The 25794-nt window shown below is 33.8% G+C and overlaps 1 protein-coding gene and 1 long non-coding RNA gene across 2 annotated transcripts in view; both read right to left on the bottom strand.

The window, feature by feature from the left end:
• LOC123659998 (zinc transporter ZIP11) overlaps positions 1-25794 on the bottom strand; it is a 66891-nt gene that overhangs the window by 27908 nt on the left and 13189 nt on the right. The window lies entirely within an intron of this gene.
• LOC123660000 lies at positions 221-25670 on the bottom strand. The gene is made up of 3 exons (XR_006744117.1): positions 25559-25670; positions 12058-12063; positions 221-232 (listed from the first exon to the last, which is right to left on the bottom strand). It is a non-coding gene; the product is annotated as an uncharacterized LOC123660000 (long non-coding RNA).

The raw sequence follows: 25794 nt of genomic DNA, 5'->3' as shown, positions 1-25794 counted from the left end.
AACAATTACAGTCCAATTTCACTCAAATGGATAACTGGCATACAGCATAAACACACGAACACAAACTATTTTTTTTTGGCATCAATAATATAAGTGACATTAAACAGACCATTTTAACGAACACTATAAATGCAATCATTTCGTAGGTAATCTACACTTGGTCTGTTAAAACCAATTAACAATCTCGTTGACACTTAGACACTTCATTCAACCAACTTACACAAAGAAGTTTCTACATCGTCGACTAAAATAATACGATACTTTGCCACTGAAATAATACACAAAGTCCAAGGTATAATAGTAACGTGGATAACCCTCCCTCTTTGTCTTTCTGGGGAAGAATTTTTAAGCGCCCTTGTGTTCATACGTCAGTTATGCCATTCCTTTGTCTGTAAATTTTTTTGAAGTATGTAATAAGCTAAACTAAATGCAAAAACAGTAGTTATAAAGGAAAATAAAACATAGTCTTGATGATTTCAAGGTTCATATTTATTCATTAAAAACATTTTTTGAATAATCAAACAAAATTGATCAAGTTTTGACTTGGAAGCATAATTATTATAAAGATATCCGTTCTTCGTTACGATCAATGAGTAAAGTACTACACAATAAATACTTAAATTAACGACAAAGCAACACCCTACTTAACAGCACAATTTCATTCAAGATTAATAAAAAGCCCTAATTTACATAAATATATTCATACAATCTTTAAATTATTTCGTAATGTACTTAGTTTTTAAGTGACGGACAATTTAGTATACTTTATATTTTTAATTACTGTAACGTTACAATAACTACAAGTAATCACATAGGATAAGAGAGAAAACGTAAATACCTAATTAAAATATAATTAATTGATTTATAACAAAGTTTAATTTTTCTTTAGTGAATTTTATGTCTTCATGACGTAATACATAACATACGGAATAAGTGCTAGGTTGTTAACCCACCGTCGATGTATTACTGAGAACTTAGCTATATTTATCTATACATCAATTTATGTTTAAAATTGAGTTCAATGTCTAGATTGCTTACCTGAAAGTTTGTTTGATATATGTATATTGTATGATTAAAGTGTACGACAAAATCGAACATCGAATTCCTCTTAATTTGATTATTATCAGTACAAGCGAATTATAATGCTATAACAATATGAGACAGTGTCAATTTTTTTTTAAGTCGAGGTAGTTGCGCTAGCTATAAGTGGGGAGTGCAAGCGGCTAGCGAGCTGCGCGGGGTGTGGAGCGAGGCGGAGGGGGAGCCGGCTGCCAGACAGCGGGGCTCCGCATGGGAGGCTAACAGCAGCCTCTTGCCACTTGCAATGCCGTGATAGCTCGATCACCGCGAAAGGTGCTCTACTTCGATCGATACTGCACAGCGAACCGAGTTATACCAAGTATACACTCATAAATAACCGACGAACCGGCGAGTGTGCGACTCAGACGTGCATAGCTTGTGCGAATATTTTATATTTCACCGTTTTTAACAACTTTTACCCAATTTAATGTCTATACAAACATAACTCTCAAAAACGTTACAGAAACCATATTAGTTGACATAACTAGAAAGAAAAAAGGTTTCTATGTTTAATATTAGAAATGTATAGAAATGATTTGGAGAAATAGAGCAAACATTACATCGAGGATGTTACAAAAGACATGTGACCGTTAGTCGTTACTTGTGCAAATGGTCGAGGCACGGCGACGAGCGCGGTACAGCCGGTAAATGTAATTAATAGTAATGTTTAATACTAGCGTCTCGAGCAGACGGCCCGGGGCGGGGGCGCGGGGCGGATCACTAAATTTCAGTCCTAAATTCTTAGTCTACGAGAGGTCACACAATTTATACATTTCAAACTTAGTTTCATCCAATTGTATCCACATTTTTAGCTTGAATAGCTACACAAAAGTAAAACTTAAAAAATGGGAGTAAATTTTTGGGTTAATTTATATAATATTCGTTTGCTATTCATTTCTCGTTTACCATATTCATTAAACATCAAGTTGAACTTTTAATTCATATAATTTACTTTCATATTTGCAAGGGAACGTTCTAATAATTTAGTTGAATTTCTCTCAAAAAAGTACTGATACAAGGGATTACTCACTTAATTTCTCAATCCTGCAAAAACATTGTCCCCTGTAACTACACCCCGTATAACGTGTCTGACTTTCATCGACTCAACACCAATGTACGCTTTTAGTTGCAAAATCTGCCGTCATTTATATATTATTAATACGTGAAGCAAAAACTTTGTACCTACCCCTTTTTACGAACATTGCGCAAATGGAGGAGTATGAAATTTCGCACACTTATAATTTATATAGAGAAGGAGTGCAGAATGCTAATATTTTTTTAAAATTATGCATAAAAAGACATTAAACCGATAAAAAAAATATTACACACACTACCATGTATTTGACACACGCGTCAATCGAATGGAGAATAGATTATATCTACACTATAAATTAATATTGTCTTTACTGAATGTCAAACATAATAGCTAATAACTAATACATATATGTTCAAACGTATAATTTAAATTAATTGTGGTCAAATTTTGACTATTGGGCGACCACTAGTATTGATAAATCTATCTATAGCTAAGAATACATGTCAGGTAGCAGTTGCTGCATGTAGGAGCTCCTTATCATTAACACTGTCTGGGTCGAAAGCATTTATCGGAACTTCAACAACGCCTAATTTAACTACGAGATTTTTATTTTATTACGTCATTAATGGCTTATTTCGACCCTGGACCTATAATACATTGACAGTGCAATTCCAGACTTCCTCGAACGCATAGAATTCATTGATCAAGCGTGGCTCTAATGATCTAATCAGGATACGAAGGTTTCTTGTAGGATGATTCCTATTTTACAACTCTTTAATTCTACCCATGCTAAAAAGTTTGTGAAGGTAGGAGATACCAAAGATCCGCCATAATATTTTTATTAAGATGGAATTTAGAGGAGAGAAATGGATAGATACATGAAAAAAATTACATAGACAAGGCGCAAAAACGCATTACATGAACGGCTAAGCCTTCATGTAATGTTTGAAAATCTAAGACGGATTTAACAAAACAAGGATTTGTCTGAGCAATACGAGTCAAGAAAGAAAGACAAGCAGTTAACGATAGCATTCTTTAAAAGACAATACCCAGTTCTGTGTTATTATTCTGGAACAGTGAAGACTGGTATAGTTGCTTATTGTCACAAATGACACCATGCTGGCCAACAAACTCGATATGGCCATGTTAAAGTAAATTCAGTAGCCCGAAACTTTGATTCCTAGTCACCTGGTTTGCTGGATCTTAGCTCTTTGCTTGTTTATACACGTTTACAATAATGGTAGATAAGTTCTAAGTATACAAAGTAACGTGAACTTCATGTAGCTAGTACTTTCTCCTTGAAATGAGTTATAGCGAACTCACCTTTCAGCTTGGTTTTGGGTTAGTAAATTAGATATTCTATGTTTTAATTTAGGAAAGTAGTATTTTTTTACAAGACAATCTGTGGAACAGACAATTACCTAAGTTATTGATCAAATATAACAATTGATTCAATTTATAATCTGGCCAGAAACATGGTTAATGCCATCAATCTATAATTAGCAATTTGTACTTTTATGAAAACAGCTAGAAAATCGGCTTTATTTAGTTCGTCAATTACCTGACGTTAAGAAATAATAATTAATTTGCAGTTCCAAAAGAACCACAAATGCGAAACTAAATAAAGGCATGAACAGCATAACAGGGAATATTGCGAATAGAAGACTATTGCAATATATAACCTTTGAAATTGCCTGATACGTTCAAAGCGCATCTCGATGCAAATCCTTGCTCCAATAGTCAACAGCAGAAACAGCGCGCACACGATAACCCATAACATAATTGTAAGAGAATAATTGGAATGGCCTTTAATGCGATTATGAATGTACGGCAAGGTGCAAATTTGATTAATTAAAAGATGAAGATAACTTCAAAAAGATTGCTTGTTTTCATAATAACAATTATTATTTTACACTTTAGGCCACCCTAATTAAGGATTATATAAATAAATCATTATAATCCAAAATATGTAACAAAACTGACGGGTTTGTTTATTTAATAGAATGCTTTGATCTCTAATACTTAGAAACATGTTATCTATAATGATACTTATTCGGCTATACTAAGCTTACGCTATAGAAAAATATTCCACTACAACACTATAAAAATGCAGAGTAATCAATAAATATAACCACAAAATTCAAGTGAAACGCAGACAATACTGCGAGGGAAGACTAGTAAAGAAATAAAATTGTTATAATACTTGCTATGCATACTATGTATTATACTTTAACACATTAAGGATAGATTATTAATAATTGTGTTTGCAGACAAACGAAAAAAAACCGACTTCAATTATATCGACAAAATAATACAACGTAGGTAGACGAAAAATTAGTCAAGTAAATACGCATTATCAAAATTACTCCAAAAGTTGTAATCAGATCTCGATGAAATTTAAATGTGACCAAATAATAAACATCGGCTTTCGATTAAATTAAAATTGATCAAAATCGGTACACCCAGTAAAAAGTTATGCGGATTTTCGAGTTTCCCTCGATTTCTCTGGGATCCCATCATCAGATCCTGATTTCCTTATCATGGTACCACACCAGGGATATCTCCTTTCCAACAAAAAAACAATTATCAAAATCGGTTCATAAACGACGGAGTTATCCCCGAACATATATATATATATATACTAGCTGTGCCCGCGGCTTCGCCCGCGTGAAATTAGTGTGTCACAAAGTTTTCTCGGCAAACTTCCAGTGAAACTCTCATCAAAATCGGCTTAGCCGTTCCGTAAACCTTTCTCTTAAAGCTCTCTCTCCATTGGTGAAACCGCGAGAAAATCCGTTCAGTAGATTTTGAGGGAATCGATCACATACACTTTTCGGGACTTTGTTTTATAATACATTAACTGTTGCCCGTGACTACGTCCGCGTGGTTATGAAGATATGCATCACTATCAAGATGTTTAACGGAAATTTTTTTTTTATTTCAGTCACTTGAAATGCTTATCACACTGAGTAACTTTTTAAAAGGCACAATTTAGTATAATTTAATAGTTTTTTTTTTTATAAAACCTCTCTATACACCACATTTTTAGTTTTATTTTTAGGCTGCAGTATAAATAACCTATCAGGCGAAGCTATAGCTGCTGTATATGTTTCATACAAACTATCAACCCCAATTAAACCCCTTTAGCGGTGGAATATCGCAAAATCCGTTCTTAGCGGACGTCTACTAACTATAATCTACCTCCCTGCTCAATTACATCTTTGTCCATCCTGGATGGATGGACCATCCAGCGGTTTTTGAGTTCTCATGATGAATCAGTGACCTTTCTATTTTATATATATTGATTACAATGTTCTCAAACAAAATTCTCACCATCTATAGAGCATACATTTTAAATTTCGTCTCTTACTTCAAAAACATAGGACTTTCATAGAAACTTCCAACCCCCGTTTTATTCCCTTAGAGGTCGAGTTTCATAAAATCCATTCTTAGCAAATGTCTACGCCCTATAAGGAACCTACCTGCCAAATTTCAAGTTTATAGCTGTTATAGTTTCGGAGATTTTGTGATGAGTGAGTCAACCTACCATCCCCCGTTTTAAACCCAAAAGGGAGTTGATTTCTAAAGATACATTATTTGGACACCTTCTCACCATTTTAAGAGCGTACATTTTAAATTTCAAGTCTCTTACTTCAAAAACATAGGACTTTCATACAAACTTTCAACTCCCGTTTTACCCCTTTTAGGGGTTGAATTTCGTAAAACCCGTTCTTAGCAGATGTCTACGCCCTATAAGGAACCTTCTAGCCAAATTTCAAGTTTGTAGGTGTTATAGTTTCGGAGATTTTGTGATAAGTGAGTCAACCTACCATCCCTCGTTTTAACCCCAAAAGGGGGTTGATTTCTAAAGATATATTATTTGGACACCTTCTCATCATCTATAGAGCATACATTTTAAATTCCAAGTCTCTTACTTCAAAAACATAGGACTTTCATACAAACTTGCAACCCCCGTTTTACCCCCTTAGGGGTCGATTTTCGTAAAATCCGTTCTTAGCGGACGTCTACGTCCTATAAGGAGCCTACCTGCCAAATTTCAAGTTTGTAGGTGTTATAGTTTCGGAGATTTCGTGATGAGTGAGTGACCTTTCGCTTTTATATATATTATAGATATATATATATATATATATATATATATATATATATATGAGTATGGTGATTATGGTCGAATTGATTAACATCCTTCTTTTTTGAAGTCGTTTAAAAATAAGTAGGCACAATTTCTAATATATTTGTTTATTTTCTTGTTTCAGAAAGGTTTCCGTTTCTTTATGTAGGTTATAAGCTATACTGTATTTCGATGCAACTTATAAAAACTGTGCAGTAAGCATAGACGTCATTAGCATTTCAAGCCTCGCAGCTCGGCTATACAAATAAAAATAAATAAACTAAGATTTTCTCAGTTTACATCGACTCATTTACGAAAACGAAATAAACGCCATTTAAACATTATTAGTGTTTTAACTATTTCATATATTATACTTAGACTAGCTGACTCGGCAAACGTTGTCTTGCCGCTAAACGCTATTTAAAAATAAAAAATAGGGGTTGGTGGTAGAAGAGTGAAAATTTAGGGTTGTATGTATTTTTAACGCCAAATCATAATAAAATAAAAAAATAATTTATCTAAAAATAATATTAAAAAAATTAGGGGTGGACTACCCTTAACATTTAGTTGGATGAAAAATAGATGTTGTTCGATTCTCAGACCTACTCAATATGCACACAAAATTTCATGTGAATCGGTCAAGCCGTTTCTGAGGAGTTTACCTACAAACACCGCGACACGAGAATTTTATACATTAGATATGTCATAACTCATAATTAATTTACAAATCCTATGCACTGAGTGCATCGACCCTTGATTCAACACTATTTTGTATAACTTAAAGTGTCAAATAAACCAAAAGACAAGGACAATACTATTAGCATATACAAAAGCAATTTTGTTTTCTATTCGTTTAATCCTAATATACTTTTTAATAAAAGTTATGTTGATCAAACATGCTATAAAAAGTCTGAACATATATGATAATCTTAAAAGACGAGAAAAAACGTGTGATTTTTTAAAAAAAGGTTATTATACGACTTCATTAAATTGTTAAGCGTTTTAATAGTATTTAGTACCTACGGCGCTTTACGATTGGAAGGATCATAAAATTGTCCTAGCTATTTATTATTAGAACCTCCACAAAGGTAAAACTAGCCCTATGTTAAAGTGCATCGAGATCGGCGTCGGCGCCGCACACGTCACGCGACCGCATTCCATGGCGCCTCCATTCATGTTGCGCGAGTGAGAGGTCGCCGTGAGGCCTCTGGTAGGAACGAGAAAGGAAAACGAGCGCCGTTACCCTGTATGGGAATGCAATTCGTAAGCGCAAGCGCACGGATTTGATACCGGACTTTCTGCGTTCCATCTTACGTCCGTCACTCGACATATGGCCGTCCCGCTCTCTCGTGATGAAGCGTTCCTTTCGGCACAAGCGCAGCATATCTGCCGATGCGTACCTATGTATGTTTGCATACTGGCTATGTGATTTGATCGATCGCCGGTTTCCTGTGAGAAACGCAGGTTGTTTGTCGAGTCAGGTGACTTTGTACATTACCGTTAACTCTTTGTGTCCGGGCCGCACTATCGCTCTTTATTAGACAATTTTTAATAAAACCAATTACACGTCCAGTAAAAATCAAAATACTGACTGTGCTCAGCTATTACCGCCTTTACTTATTACTTTACTTATATTACTTATGACTAATCAACTATCATGACAGTGACGTAAGCTTTTAATTAATTAATTTTAATTATACTTATGTAAGTAATTAAATCTGAAACAAGAACAAGCGTCAATAAACAAAGCAGGCCGCTTCACCAGCTAAATACAAAGTTCTGTTACAAACTGAGCGGAATGTGGTTAGGCACGACGCCCGACTCGTGGCTAGCTTAAAACAGGTTAATATTATTCAACCTCTTGCTTAAGTACTAACGATAATACATCAGCGTCGTTAACATATTTTGTACGAGCCTCAACTAAAAATTTGTATTGGCGTGCTTTTTTTGCGAAACGAGAATAATTTTTTTTTTTTCATTCTTTTCGATAACTGCTATGACATCGAAAAATTTAGCAATGAGAAGTTATTTAAACTAAACTGCTTTACGTGTCCATTTTAAATCAAGAGAAAATGTAGCAACATTCCCATACGCATGTTTATGTATGGAGACACATTCAAGTTGTCAGTCGGATTGCAGCCACAAAATTATATGATGGGTAATTTGCTCAATGTCACAATATGGAGTCTAGCCAAAAATGTCACAATAAAGAGAAAGATGTAAACACAGCCGCATTCTACTTTAAAAAAAAATAAGGTCGCATCTTTAAGGTCGTCTCGTCTGCTCGCAAGATGTCTCGCCAAAAAATGACTCATTAGATAGTCTACGACTTTATTATTCGTGAAAATGAAGTGCGAAGCACGATTTCAGCTCGGAATTTGCGACGGACGCGACACGCGAAAGTACGAGTATATATGAGTGTATCGCTACATATTATGTTTACCGGTGTTCGACCGTGTGCAAAAATAAAACTCGAAAAATATCATAAAATTATATATTATATATATAATCATATATCTATTCTATTTGTAACGTAATTATAAAATTCTAAGATTTAAGTAGGTATTTAAAGAGAATTAACTAAATTTATTTTGATTCAAGTAAAGGTAAAAATCGTTTTTCAAACCACAGATTCCAATTCTGGAAAATGTTCAGTGACCTAATTTTTTATCAAAAATAAATTTGCTTAATCTACTAAACAGATCTGCTGTGTGGCTACGGCACTAAAGAATTTAGCCACCCCCTCTCTTCCCGTGGGTGTCGTAAGAGGCGACTAAGGGATAACAAGGTTCCACAACCACCTTGGAACTTAAGAAGCCGACCGATGGCGGGATAACCATCCAACTGCTGGCTTTGAAATACACAGGCCGAAGACGGGCAGCAGCGTCTTCGGTGCGACAAAGCCAGTACTGCGGTCACCAACCCGCCTGCCCAGCGTGGTGACTATGGGCAAAACACATGAGTTCACGTTATTTTTGGCGTAAACTTGTGGAGGCCTATGTCCAGCAGTGGACTGTATAGGCTGTAATGATGATGATAATGATGACTAAACAGATATAAGATACAGATGTAACATCCTACTCCTGGGCATAATGACTCTTTCTCCATGCAGGAGAAAGATTGGACTTTATTTCTCTGCGGGATGGCGGATAGACAATAAAAAATATAACATTGTCTTAATTAAAGTTTCCTTAATTAAATTATATTAGGTATATAAAAAAGGAATAATATCACTAACTGAGATGAATATAAAAGGCCCTTGACATTGCATTTATACGCAGGCATTAAATAAGTTACATAAGTATGAAGTTCCTAGGTACTTCAATTAGTAAACAATATTTTTATCCTGACAGCTGGCGCATTACACAATGAGTTTGTGTGAAGATGTGTGTATTAAAAGTTAATTATAATATAGTAATAATTGGAATCAAAAAGACGAATTTGAGCATTTCCGACATTACTCGAAGCATAAAGCAATATTGTCAATAGCACAATAATGTAAATGAAAATGATATCATATCTGTTCACAGTACAGTTTCTGAGTAAGGTATAGACACGAATTCTAGGCGCCATGGCGGATTTCCTTCGACAAATGCAACATTCCATGCGGTCCGTCGCGATTACTCAGCCTTCGCATCGATTACCGCGAAGGTACCTGTCGTACAATGAAAAGGTACGTGCTATGAATGGGTCACATTACGCCCACGTGTTACTTAAATTACTCACTAAACACACACATCTGTCAAGCTTTAGATTGCTTCCTTGTGCGAAGGTGGTGTGAAAAATATAATTATATGCTATTTTGTAACTTGATATGACAGGTCGGTTACGATGTTCATTTGCCTTTTTTGTGAATCGTAAAATATGTAAAAAGTTTCTAATATACTTAATTGACGAATTACCAGATATATCATCAAATATTTATTCGAAATATTTTACATAAAAATAATCTGAGATTCAAACGTGTTTATCAATTCCTAGAAATGAATGGTTGATATGTTTTAAATTTCGAACAGAAAATATCTAACCGTTAGGAATTCGCGTAAATTATTGTCTTTGACCGTATAATATTTATTTCATCATTAAACATGAAATAAAAAACGTTTATAGCAGAAAATAGAGCCCTGATTACATATCAAATTAAATTACAAACGAAATATTTTAGTTGTTAATTGAAAATTCCTCACAAGAAGTTTAGCTTAGCTGCAAGTCTCATAAAGTATGCAGGTCTCAATAGCCTTCATATAATTCACTTGGCATTACTCACCCATTCACATAACTCCGGTACATGTCAAGGGCGGTACCTAGCGAAGATTATAACCGACTCACCAATATTGAATATTCATACGATTTGTTCATTGAATACTCGGAAAGACTGTGTATATCACGAGAACTAGTTCGAATCAAGCATAATGACTCACGGGCACTGATCAACTGTACATTACGAAGATTCTCGTAATATTCAATACTACGAAACATAATTCGTAGTAAGCAGAACGAAATTTAATTTCCGGGCTGAAATTGAAACAACAAAAACAATAATCACTTTTAAAAAACACATTGATATAAAATTTTGCTCGTCACAAAGTAAGTTATTGGTACGAAGTTCCTGACGGCAGGCTTCACATTTGGCTGGGCGACCGAACTGAAAAAAATGTGATACTAAAACCGTAAGAAAAATATATAACGGAAGTGACGTAACATCAGTCAGGCGACTGTATAATATGATGTTTGTAAAACTAAAATATTACTAGTAAACTTTTTTAAAAATATTTATGTTATTTTATATTGTCGACATAAATAAATAAAGACAGGTATGTTTTTTTATTTCACTTAATAGTTTGGATTATTATTATTATCTTACTGAATGTCACTCCGCCATATTATTATTATTATTATTATTTTGTTTGATTTATTTTATTTTACGGTATTTGTTATTTTCTAAAATACTAAATTTCCTAAATACTTTTATGTACTTAATTAAAAACCAATCAACAAAATTAAAAAAAATCAAGAACTAGAAAATATATATTAAATTCAAAATTTTTTTTCCAAATTGTGTTGTTACCTCGATCGTCGTCTAACATGGAAAAAGCACATTAAGGCCAAGAGAGACGAAATATCCATACAACACCGGAATCTGTACTGGATGCTAGGTAGAAACGCAAAACTATCGCTAGATAACAAGCTCTTGCTTTACAAAGCGATAATTAAACCAATATGGATGTACGGGATACAGCTATGGGGAAGCGCAAGCGACTCTAATGTGAATGTAATCCAGAGGCAACAGAACAAGATACTCAGATCTATAGCCAATGTTCCCTGGTATGTCACCAACAATGAGATCATGCAACACCTATCGATGAATTCTGTGAGGCACGAGATCCGGTCCAATACCTCAAGATATAAAGAAAGGCTATTAAACCACCCGAATGAGCTAGCCCGTCAATTAACTATCGACGACTGTATCAAAAGGCTAAGAAGGCATAACATACTGGAACTACAAAACAGACAGTGAACTGGAGAAAAACTGAGAGTAGATGTCTCATTGGAGGCACACTCAGCCACAGACGAATATCACAACCAATTTGCTTATAGTTAGGACAGACTGATTGCAAATACTACATTAAAAAAAAAAAAAAAAAAAAAATTGTGTTGTTTCCATACTATCCGAAGGAACTTCGTTCATACCTTTTCAATACATAGTACATTATAACACAATCTTGAATCTATTCCTTAAATGATTTCTATTATAATTATTTAAGATTACTTATAATAATAAGTACTCCTAATTAATAATAATAGTAAGTACTCAATCCTATTTCGGGTTGTCTGGAAGAAATGGCTAACTAGCCATAAGACCGCCTCTTGTACTGCACATTCTTAAGTTGTCTGTATTATTATTATTCTGTATTTGCATATTGTATTGTGGTGTACAATAAAGAGTAAATAAATAAAAATAAATAAATAAATAACGTCTGAGATTAGTGCTTTCAAAACCAATTGTATCTATGCCTAGTTCAGTTACAGATGCCAATGTCACTACTTCTGATATTGTTACCACAATTTATAAATAAAAAAAATACGAAGAATGAACTTTCCGGCCTTATTCTCTAAAATATTTTGGGGGTGTGAGGAATAGGGTGTAACGGTCATTAAAACGGAAGGGTCCTCCGACCAGACGGGTGTTGGTCTGGTGGGCTACTGTCCCAACGGTCGTTGTCGGGTTCTTGTATAATATATGTGACATCTTCGGATGACTTTGATATCGCGTTGTAGAATACGTAGATATAACACAAATATTATGTTGCTTACTTTAGTAACAGATGACCGTGTGGAATTTCCTGCTAAAAATATGGAAGCAGCCCGACTGGGGTAGTACCTCGACCTTACAGAAGATCACAGCAAAATAATACTGTTTTCAAGCAGCATTGTGTTCCTGTTGGTGAGTAAGGTGAACAGAGCTCCTGGGGGGATTGGGGATTGGGTCGGCAACGCACTTGCGATGCTTCTGGTGTAAGCTACGGTAATCGCTTACCATCGGGTGAGCCGTACGCTTGTTTGCCGACCTAGTCACATAAAAAAAAATTCATTTATTTACATTTATATAACTAAATTAAAGGAGCTGTTCCATGGTTCTTCTCACTCTATAAGCCACGAGAAAAATTCCTCATAAACTAGACAAACGAACCAAGTTACAAAGTTTATTACGAGTTCTAATCCCACTATCCACAATTTATCCTAAAATGGTAAGGCTCGATATTTATTGCACGTGTTTTAAGCCAGTAAATGCGGGAGACGGTAATTGACGATTGACGTTGAAACGGGCGCGGCTGTCGTACCTGCACGACGCCGATTGTATGTACCGTATCATTTTAATATAAATCTATGAATCATATGTTTATTTATTAACATAATAAGTAAATGACGAATAATTTATGGCATGCAATATGCTACGTAATATTTCTCGTTAAATTTAAGATAAAGCAAAAAATGTTTTCTTTATTCTCATATAGATAAAATATAATTAATTTCGTGTCCATGAATTATACATTTTTCAAGAAAGAAAAAAAAAATAATCAAAAAATAAATAGCCAAGTTATGTTTTATTTGCTTTCACCTCGGTGGTGAAGCCAAAGTAAAACGAATCTAACGACAATTCGTATGTTAACACCTGTCAATTTAGGCCACACATCATGCCAAGTAAATAGATATACAAACAGCCACAAGAATATTATTCTAACATTTCTTAAGTGATTCACATTTATTGGTATTATTAAAAGTATAACTCAAAAAATCTCAAGCACTCTTAAGTTCAACAAAACCAATTCAAGATACATAGGGGGAAATAGTGAATGAAAATAATCAGACAGCAATGAGTCATTAGTGGACGAGTGTCCGGCGCGCGCCGGCGCACAGGAAATCGTAAAAGCGCATCTAGAGCGAGCATCTTCCGGTACGCTTTCCGGCACCGGCCTGGCTTTCGCCAAATATCCTTTCCTTACACGCTCTCGTTTAGTAAACCTCTATTTCGGGAGTAGGAAAGCGCGCCGCGTGTTCTATCGGCTTAATCTTAACTTACATTCCATTTTAGAAACGATCGTAAATTTCAATGAGATTAAATATATCAATTATGTATTACGACCGAAAGTATTTGCTTTATTTATTATGTAAATATGATTTTAAAAAAAATAATTAAAAGGAAATCGCAAGTACAATCGTTACAAAATAAAAAATGTCAATACACAAGCGAGATTAGAAAGTACGGGCATAAAGAATTCGTTATGAAATAGCATGAAAAGGTATTGTTTGTGGTGGATGGAGGGAAAAAATGAAAAAGTAAACAGTTGCGCATTCCATTGGCTAGTGCACGTGGTACATTCCAATGGGGTCATGCACCACACGGTGCGCGCGTGCGTAAAAACAAGTGCAACGCTCGTGAATCCGGCCGCAGCCGCCGCGCCCGCCCTGCGCGAGTAGCGTTTAGCTTACATGCACATACATAAACACCATTTTTTTTGCAACAAGCGAAACATCTGCTAAATATTCTGCAAATGTTAATTAGGACTAAGACAGATACAGACGATTGCGTAAAACACGCTGGTTACGCAGTCCCTTTCGCATATTAAAAGCATGGAAAAAAATATGCAACGATTAGTAAAGACGTTCATTAGCTAAACTTAAAAAAAAATGTTAATAACTGTTTCGTTAATCGTTAAGGTAATTATTATCTGGATGTTTATCGCAAAGCAAAATTTGTAAAAGGGTCTATCACATATTATGCGGTCTGCGATTTACTAAGAAAAGATTTTAACTTTTAAGCTAAATAAAAAGTTCCTTTATTTACTTACTAAAAGTATTCCATATGAAAAGTATCTATTTACATTAACTGAGGTAGGGCACAGCAGAAATTTCCTGCTCAAAATATGGAGCAGCCCGACTGGGGTAGTACCTCGACCTTACAGAAGATCACAGCAAAATAATACTGTTTTCAAGCAGTATTGTTTTCCTGTTGGTGAGTAAGGTGACCAGAGCTCCTGGGGGATTGGGGATTGGGTCGGTAACGCGCTTGCGATGCTTCTGGTATTGCAGGCGTCTATAAGCTACGGTAATCGCTTACCATCAGGTGAGCCGTACGCTTGTTTGCCAACCTAGTGACATAAAAAAAAATACATGTTAAAACTATTGAGGGCCTGTTTCACCAGTTGTGGACAAAGTTTATCCTGTACATAAGTTACCAATAGACTTGAACAGCAGGAGGTAGAACCATTCATTGGGACCCGTTTCTCCTCAATTAATAAACTATAACTTTTAGATTCATTGCGAATAGAAATATCTCACAAATATATGTATAGTGGAATTCGATGGTAAAAAAGAATAAGAATAATACTTAAAAAATTGTTATAAATTGGATATCGTCATCCATCAAATAGCGTTATCCACAATTGATGAAACTGGGCCCTTAATATTTAATATACAACTATAATTGAATATTTTCTTTGAGAATATCACGCTGCTAATTTGCGGAGCTAAAAGCTGTTTTCCAATAAGCACTTATGAAACTATATATATACTGAATAAGTACTTATGTACTATTTACTATGGTAAATATGCTGAAAGATGTGTGTCTAAATATCAAAATGGAGTTTTATGGGATACTATACGATAATAAATGGCAACTAAATTGTATCAGTCGCTTAAGTAACTGCTAATCACAGCGATCTCCACTACATTAGTTATAGTTTTGTTAGAATTCAAGCTCGCGGCGCAAGTTAATTGGAAGTACGATCTTAACAAACGATAATGATCCCTGTCACATTTAAATAAGGCTAAAAATCTATGAAATGTTAGAGATAAATGTTAATGTAAATATACAAACATTGTTGTGTCGTACTAAATTAAGGAATTTAAATTTACAAGTACAGTTAATCGGAGTAACTTTGACAGATCATTACTATATTTTGTTAGCTAACTTTGGCAATGTTAAATATGAGACACAAGAGTTAATTTAATATGTGCTTTCAGGTAGGTTTTCATACTCTCAAGTTATTTAATATCTATAAAAAACATAATATGTATCAAAAACTGGCAATTTTGTTGTGTGTCAAAGTTATAACCCTTTTTTGGGTAACTTTGAGACAGATGAGATTTTAAGATAGACATATTAAAGGTTCTTCTTCTTTAGGGTTAATGGCTTTCAATAGTGCCAAATGAGCACAGATAATTTCGCCAATGTCACATAAAAAATATTAAAGGGTGTATTATGTTTTTACATATAGTAGCAAAATTTTCGGTCATCTAAAAAGTTTACCACTGAAAAAAATACAAAAATTGCGCGCGGAACTTTTAGCAAAGTTTTCAACATTCACTTCGTTTAAAAGCTTCTTTTTTTTTAGAGAGTTTTGTTAAGTAAACAAATTTTATACATTTTATTGTACGCACCAAATGTGGACCACGTAAAAAAGAAAAAATAATTTGTGTGTGTGTTTCGAGTGACCGTAACTATTTATTTTCTAACTTTTACATGTCTTAACCTTCTCACAAAATATTTTTTTGCTCGTTGTATATTTAGGAAATTGATTTTAATCGAAAGAAAATTACGACTCCGTGAAAATTATTATTATATTAGTAATTCCTTTATTACAATTTTATTTTTGTGGGTACTTTGCCAATTACTTTGGACACCTTTAATAGCAAGACAATTTTTCCTTTTTATCACTCAATATCTTACTATTACTTACGTTTTTTTTTACAATCACACTTCTACAATTTTATTCTACTACTTTATAAAATAGAAACGTACATAAAAGATAAACAAAAGCTAAAGGCAACTCAAACGTTAGAAATGTATGTGTAACATTAGGCAGGCTGGCATTCCATCCTGGGAAAGCGGCAGAAAGTTCGGCATGCGAGGGTCGGAGGCTTCGGAGGAATGCGGCCGGACCTCCCCCCCTCCCTTGGGCCGCTGCTCCCAACCATTTATTTCACTTTGCTGCTTAACTCATGTCTAAATGTGCGCGGAATTTCAGACGCCATGCTTTATTAAGCTTTCAAACAATTGCTTGTAGGGGATTTTAGCTCTAACGTATACAGTGCCTACTATACCGTATTATAATACGTTTACGCATTAATTATCGTTAATTGTGTATTGGTATTTTACGTATTACGCATAATTACACACACACACACACACACACACGTTAATTTAATTTATGTAAGCAATTTAATTTCAATATTACTCTTTTTATTAATGTTTTAATGATTAAAGTGAAAACAATAAGTATATCTACTCTTAAATAAATATGAAATAATAAAGCGATTATTTATTAGTGTAGGGATTTGTTTTAGAATAGTTAATGTTAGCGGTTTCCACTTGCGAGCTTAACGCGAAAATTGGGCAACAAAGTATAAAAAACCTAATTACACCCCAAAAAATTTCAACAGCCGTCTCGGGCAAGAGGCGTAATGTAAAATGGACAAAACGGCTCCAAATTCCGTAGAAGGAGCGAACGCCGACACATTCCCGAGGCTCGAATCGTAAATTACAAGAGCGCGATCGGCGCCGGCGCCGGGAGGAGCGCTCGTTACGATATTTGAACAAATTCCCGGCGGTGTTAATCTGCATAATAACAGCGACGGACACAAAGCGGTCGCCGACTCCCATTATACTCGGGCGCCACCCTCCGCTCCTCAGGGCCATACGACCACCTCGGGCTTGCCGCTACACAGCTAGCTTGCCACTTATCTGGACGAGACTTCGAGCGCGGGACGCGGCTAACTACTAACAGTTATTAACTAATAATATACTAACTAACGCATTGGGTTTCTGTAATGTTAGTTCTAAGTTTTTGTTAATGCATAAATAAATATTAAATATTAAGAAATTATTGGTACATCGCTCTTCTCGGAATATGACAAATAAATTGCCGAGGTAAACGTGGGCTTGCGATAGTTCGCGAACATCGTTCATGTATCTACGTCTTTTATCCATCATTGTCATTGTTCATTAATTTTTGTTATTGAACTACAGCATATCCACTTGATTCTTTATTAACCTAATATCTAAAAACTAAGTAAAAGCAGGGTAAATTATAGCAGGTATGTATTACAACAGGGACGGTAGTTATTTATATAATGAGATAGACCGATTTGCATAGCAAGTAGCGAGAAACAAAGAAATTGTTAACAGTTATTTCATTTTCCGCCATTGTCCCGACTAGAGATTATCCTATCTAGATCTGAATTAGTAATTCAGCTATATTTTAAGTACACTCGATCGTATTTCATTGTTTTTGTTCATATTCGTTTCAACAATATAATACAAATCAAGTTCAAAATAATAATTTTAAAATGTTAAAACGATACGGGAAAAATATATCATTTATTATGGTTTTAGGATAACAGTCTATTATAGAATTCCAAGGGAAAACCACGGGGGTCTTTTTAGGCATCTCCAGTCCGACTTCCAGGAAGATGTCCCTAAGCGACGAGGTATTGGACGATGTTATTGTATACATTTTATTTAAACTGTAATTAGAAGAAAACGAGATTTAAACGAATAGTTTTTATTCGGTTCTTTTATTTCGTTAATAAATGGCGACTCAAAATTACTCTTGAAGCTTACTTAAATAAAGTAATTGTTTATTTGATTTTGACAACAAAAGAAACAAAGATTTTTAAGGAATTAACGTTACCAATATTTTTCTATTATTAATCTCTAACTCTTCTTCTAATAAATAAAACTATACTTAACTAATATATGGATTAACAGAAACTTATGCCTAAGTAAACGTACTAGTATGCTTAATGTAAAATTATCATACCAAGTAGTACGCTATTCGGTACTTAAAAGGATGCGTCTTTTATTTTTATGCATATCTGAGTGGTTATTACATTTTTTACACAGTGTTCGCCGATTCAATTCGGCAATTCCTTTGATCGTACTACTACCGGTGTTTACTAGATTTTTACTGGATATGTGGTTCCTGGAAAGTACTACGAGACTTGTGTATAAACATAACTCGACCCACGACTGCATACGTATATTTTATCTTTAATAATTTATTTTTATATACCTATTTTTAGAGATCATAATTAAAATTAAAAATGAATTCGTAATTTATTTCAAATTTGCATTCAATTATTTCAGCAAGTTTAAAATCTCTAGCAATAGCAAATGTGTTATTTTTTATACTTTTAAGATTGACCACCGTCTATACTTTATCTGGTCCATAATCGTTTAGATATGTTTTACATAACTATAAATTACTAGCCCTTGATGGTCATTCTAGATTCAACGTTTTCGCGATTAATTGCGGTTTACTTGAGCTATATATACAAGTATAAATTAATATAAAAATATACAGGCCGAAGACGGGCAGCAGCGTCTTCGATGCGACAAAGCCAGCCCTGCGGTCACCAACCCGCCTGCCCTGCGTGGTGACTATAGGCAAAGCACATGAGTTCACGCCATTTTTTGCGCGAACTTGTGGAGGCTATGTCCAGCAGTGGACTGCGATAGGCAGTACATACAGACAAACATTCACAACATTCAGTTTTACATATATAGATTATACCTACCAGTAACAACTGCTTCATCTACTGATTAATATCGAGATCTCTTTTGTTTCTATTCTTTTTTAATATTTTTTTTTTTTATATAAATATAATAATTAATGTTTTTTTGAGCTGAAAAAAATGATTGTATGTAATGCATGCTGGTTATTGATATAAGTATATATTAAGGTCCTATTTCATAATGTCTTTATATCAATGTAAAAATATGTAGGTATATTGTTAGTATGCTTAATTAATTAAATATCTACAATCAAATCAATATTTCGGACAATTTCTATTATATTACACACGTCTGAACTTTCTAAGAACACATCCGTGAAAGCAGAGGATGTATATATTTTTATTTATTTATTTATTTTATTTTATACTTTATTGTACACCACAAATATATTACAAAAGAAAAGCATAAAGATTATTTTTTATTTTGTTAATTATTTTTATCATTATATTTTTAATGTGTTTTACCTTGTATCGTCGGTACTTATTGAATTGTTTTAAACACACGGAATCTGTTATTCTTTTTAATTTAACATGTGCAGAGGTGCATTTTTAAATAGCTGATTATTGGATTTCCCCAGAACCCGGGTAACGACTTTCGAGTGTATTCATTTTACGACTAAGTTACTTATATGTTTACAAGAATATTGTGGGATCACGCCTGACACTTACTTTCATAGAATTATCGATCTGTTGTCGTAAAATAATTACCTGGAGAATAAGCATGATACTTTATAAGGGCAAGGGCAATTAAAAAGAGCACGTTGATGTCGAATATTAAAAGTAAAGCTAAAAAACAACCAACATATGTTCTGTTATAACAATTTCATAAATGTGACATAGAGTATATGATTCCAATAAGCCAACCCTTCAAATCTAAGAGGGTACTTTAGTTCGTTGACTATTCATTTTACACTTACTACTAACTTTATAAGGTTAAGATAATATATTTTGATATAATAATAAAACGCCATAAAGAACTTAGCTAGATATATATATGATTAAGTAGTAAGTCTATATTTAATTAACGCCTTAATTATTTACGAGAGCAATATCCCGCGTGAAAGTTGATGCCACAAATAAGGATAATAATACCTCGTTGTAGGTACTATATATTCAGAATTTGATTTAAAGTATTACAAACAAATTACGTATTGACTGATTTCATAATCACATTATATAATGATAAATATGTTTAGCTTAATGCCTGTGTTGTAGATAGGTAACGAACAAATAAATATACACACATATATACATAAATAAATATATAGGTAATAAATCTATGAGTGTATCTATGAGTGGTATAAATAATCTTAGAGTAAAACCTGCAACATAGGATAAGAAAGAAGCCGGTTAATTTGAAATTAACCGGCTGAGAATGACTTATATTTCAGAAGGTCCGTAGATATAGATAGAGGCAGAAAACCATTGGTTTCTGCCGGTAAGTAACGCATGTTTTGTATAAGTACAACCGTTATAACAAGTTGTTTAAAATGTAAATTTACCAGAATTATTGTCATTTACGTCATCTTCAAATGAGAATAACGGTGGGTGGTTGATAATATGTACGTATGAAATTTTTTACAGTCATCGTGGTAAAGACAAATTGAAGATATACCTACAAAAATGTTGTAGGTGGTTGCAAGTTTAAAAGAAAATAACACAAACAGACAGTGTACCCAGAACGTAATTTGTAAATAATAATTTTACTTTTAATCACACCTACATTAGAAGCACATCTTAATATATATAAATTACGCGTCACGTCGTTTGTCCGCGATGGACTCCTAAACTACGTAACCGATTTTAATCAAATTTACACACCGTGTGCAGTTTGATCCAACTTAAAAGATAGGCTATATTTAATTATTATATTCAAGAAAAAAAAAGAAGCGGTACGAAGTTCACCAGGTCAGTTATTGGGTACATAATTTCTGATGTGGTGATTTCGGTTATCTGTATTGTAAGGTAATTTCTGATGTGGTGATTATATATTTCGGTTATCTGTATTGTGAAGAGATACGTATTTCATAAAACGAACAATTTCAGTAATTCCATACGGTTAAATAAATTTTGAATACCATGTACATACGATAGACGTATGTAAAATTCGTACGTGTTGTAAGTAATTTTAGCATCTTACTTATCGAATTATTTTTAATCGAACTACTAAGTTAGTCTTGCAATTGTGACATATAGAATCTAAATATAACAATCTATTACAAATAGTGACACATGGGCCGGTTGCGGATCTTCTTTCGTGTGTTACCGAAATAGATACATTGTGACTTGAGGAAATGCCAATAACGCGTAACATCATTGTGACGATGAAATAAAGGAATGTTATAGTTAAAATCACCCTACGAAATTAGCTTTATCGAATTTTTTCGGTTCCGGCGGGGCAAACTGTCAAGAATGTCTCCAAGACCATGAATAGGCAATATTGAACGGTTATGAATATGTACTTGGGGGGCACCCACGCAGCGGTACAGACGACGCGACAAATCGTCAAGGTTGACTTCAATGATACGCCGTGCCGGCGGATTTTTCAGTGAAATAGTTTCACCGAACGGCGTCGGCGGCGGTGACGGCAACGTCTGCGCCGGCGCGGGTCGATGCCCCCGCCTGCCACGCGATTTGGCTCCACTCGCCGCATCTACAAATGAACCGTCTTCGCCAATTCTAGTACCGCATCTCCTCTTATTATCATCAAACGAAAATTTATGATTTTTTGGATACGAAAGAAGGAATCAGTATGGCTTACTGTCTAAACGGAAAATGCAAAAAAAAAAAATTTGAAAATATTTCTTTCAGGTTCTATTTTATATAGTCGAGGTCATAAATAAATAAGAAAATAATCCCCAATGTTCAAGTAAACGAAATTGTCAAGAAATATTTATCTACGATATCTTACTTTTGTCAAATAAAACAATTTATTACTCCTAATAAAAAAATATATACCGTTTCAAAAACTATTCAAGTAGCAGTTTGTCGCTTCCCTAAACATTAAATAGCCATTTAGAATCGATTCGCCTGTAATACATGTCAGATTGAATCAGGACTGAAACAGCGCGTTAAACGTTTCATAATCACTTATTGACAAAATTAACTCTAGCAGTAGGCGTCGATCGCCATGCAAACGCGGTAAGTACCTAGGCGTGTGACGGCTCCTCCATGCCAAACGATCGACGAGACGAAACGATATAATTTTCAACTTTTTTACTTTGACAAAATGTTGATTATTTATAGCTTGCGAAATGGTCGGAACCGTGACAGTTATGATTGTCCGTCTACATTATAAAAGTGAAATTTAGACAAACGCGATGATATTACAATTTAACAACGTTCTTCTGTTATTTCTTAACTAGCCTTTCACCCGAACTTACTTCTTTTCAGTTTATTTAATATCCAAGAATGTTAGGGTATATACAATATATAACATTCAAATCAAATTGGCTGAATATTGAGAATAACATGTTCTCATTATTTTATTACTCTGTTAGTATGGCATTGACGTAACTTACACGCTCCTGTTATCAGTTCTCAAGAGAAAAACGTTTTAAAATAATAGTACCAGAGATAGCAATAGCCGGTGACGGTACGAAACTCGTTAATAAAATCAAATAACACAGCCTAATCTAATTGGAATCCAGTCGGCGATGGGCCCATAGCGTAACTAGTTTTATTCTGCTCACGCCAAGTTATCAATGAAATTCTTGAAACGGCGCCCTCCGGTGCCTCGCGTTCCTTCTGACGTAACAAAATGGCGACCTATGATACCTCGAATCGTGCGCACAACACTACCATAATAGGTAATTATTTAAAAAAATACAATGTTTATAATAAATATTTTTATAAAGTTGGATTTTATGACTTCAATAGAATTTATGTAATTATTATAATTTCAAATATAAAAAAAATAACAATTATCTGAATGATAAAAAATAAAAGCTACTAAAATACCAAAAATAGAACAAATACATATATGTGTAATTAAATGCGTATGTTATTGTAGTAATATTGAATTATTTACCTACTATGGTAATTACAACAAAGAATTTAATACATGACACGTAGCGACATCTCTGTAACAAAACTCAGAAGCTAATAATATAACAAAGGAGCTACGCACCTATGATGTTTGTTAACAAATATATTATAGACAAGCTTCTCTAGAATCACCGTTAGATGGCGGTAGTTATAGGGCTTTGAAATGTCGACGGCATGTAACAGATGGCGTTGATAATAAAATTATATTAAACTGCCTACAAGTTGATTTACGCCGAGTTGCAAGAAAATAAATTAAAATTTAAGTAGTGATTAAACTGATTTAATCGCAAGAATTGTATGAAGTTAAAGCGTAAAAATTTCTTACGATATAGATAGGTACCTAATACGCATTAGTTACCTATATGATATAATATCACACTATGACTTACATACAAATTTAAGGATAAATGGATAAATTATGCATTGAAGCTTTCTATTACAACCAAATTTGATGAAATATAGCTTACATATACAAGATGATCATGATGACATTACATATGTAAGATGATTTTACTATAAGAATAGTGATAATAGTAAGTGTTAATTAATTTAAAGGATATAAAAATTGAACCAGCGGATGAGAAGGTAACCATAGTATAAATAAATGATAGTGCATCTTATATGTACGATAGCCATTAGGGTCGTAGCGTAGGTTATAAAATTTCATTTTAGATCAAAATAATTTAATCAAAGTCGAAAGATTGGGTCATCTTTTGCCTGTTTTACTGTGGCGTACAAACGTAATATCCCAAAATCAAGAAAATTTTATAATACCAAGTAGAGTGGTTTTCATTTGATACAGATATAATACAATAGAAGCTCTTGCCTAGGTCACAGTTCAGTCTATTACAAAATAGCTTATTTTACCTAAACAGCTGTCTATAGTCTGTTAGTGTAATAGTGTTAAGTGTGTGTGTGTATGTGTAGTGTACATCATATCTCGGTAAATAATATTAGATGTCTACAATAAAAAAAATCAGGGCCTGGGAAAGAATGTCACTAGGCATGAAGTGCGCCTTTTTGGTTAAAGAATTCCTTTTTTATAAATTGTTGATCAATAGAGTTTACATAAATAATATAAGAAAAGAAATGCCTACTGACTAATTAAATTGCCGCATTCGCAGTGGGTCATTTAAGACTTTATTTATAATATACCTATAAGTTAACGCTAGTTGGACGACCGGGGCTGGCCGGCAGTTTATCATAAAATTATTATGACAATTTTAACCAAAAAATCATCTACCTATAGATTAGTAATATCATGTAAAACGTACGTTACTTAAATAACCACCTATGAGATTTAACAATAATAATAATAATGCTTTATTCATAAAAATATTAGTAAACGAATTGTTTCTCTATAAACAAGAAATGATTTTTATTTTTATCTCTTATTACCTACCTTTATAATACGCAGTATTTCTTAATAAATGAAGTATTACGTCAGATGTTCTGCGTCAATCGGCATGCATCGCGACGAATGAATTAATACATGCAGTAAACAAATTATACGCTGGACCATGAGTTAGATAACATTATCTAATTTTTAATAGGTAAAGCTGAAATGGTAGTAAAGCTGGGATATAAAATACTTAAACCTGCATATTTTATGACCAACCGAAAAATACTACTACATCAAATAATACTATACAATCTAAAATCCTAATTAATTTTAAATGATTATAGAATGCAGACATGTGTAAATTTAAGGTGTTCTAATAAAATACCGTTCTATGGAAAACTGTAGATTTTGTAACAGTGTTTGATTACTGAGTTACATTTTTTTTAAATAATAAAAATTAAATTAAAAAATTAAAAAACCCCCGACACAATAACCTGAGTTGCCTTTAAAAAGTAAAAAATAATTAAATAAATTCAATATTTATTCTTATATTTTAACTTTTATTTTATACTTTTTATACGTACACTTATTATAATCTAGATTTTGTTAAGTCGTTATTAATTGGATATTTTCCCCACTTTTACCCCCAGAGTTTTTTCAGGGCTCAACCGATTTTCATTGAACACATTATTTTGTAATGTGCACGTGATGCGCTTTCATTTGAGACCCTGTTAGATTATATTTGCAGACATTCAGTTATTCTTCCCCACTTTCACCCCCCACAACTTTTAAACGACTCAACCGATTTTCATCAAACATATCTAAAAAAAACTCGGTCGTAACTCACCTTTCATACAAAAAAAAAAGAAATTGAAATCGCTTTATCCGTTCGCGAGCTACGGAGCCACAGAAATACAGACTGACAGACCGACACGTCAAACTTATAACACCCCTCTTTATACGTCGGGGGTTAAATATATTTAACATACACACACGATAGTCTTCTCTAGGTAGGCAGGCATCTTTATGAAGAGTTATGGGTTCTATTCCCGCCCCGAGTATTGTAAAATATATGTATTATGT

Source organism: Melitaea cinxia, chromosome 14 (assembly GCF_905220565.1).
Source record: "Melitaea cinxia chromosome 14, ilMelCinx1.1, whole genome shotgun sequence".
Taxonomy (NCBI): domain Eukaryota; kingdom Metazoa; phylum Arthropoda; class Insecta; order Lepidoptera; family Nymphalidae; genus Melitaea; species Melitaea cinxia.
The sequence above is the reverse complement of the archived record's forward strand: the minus strand, read 5'-3'. Positions and strand labels throughout refer to the sequence as shown.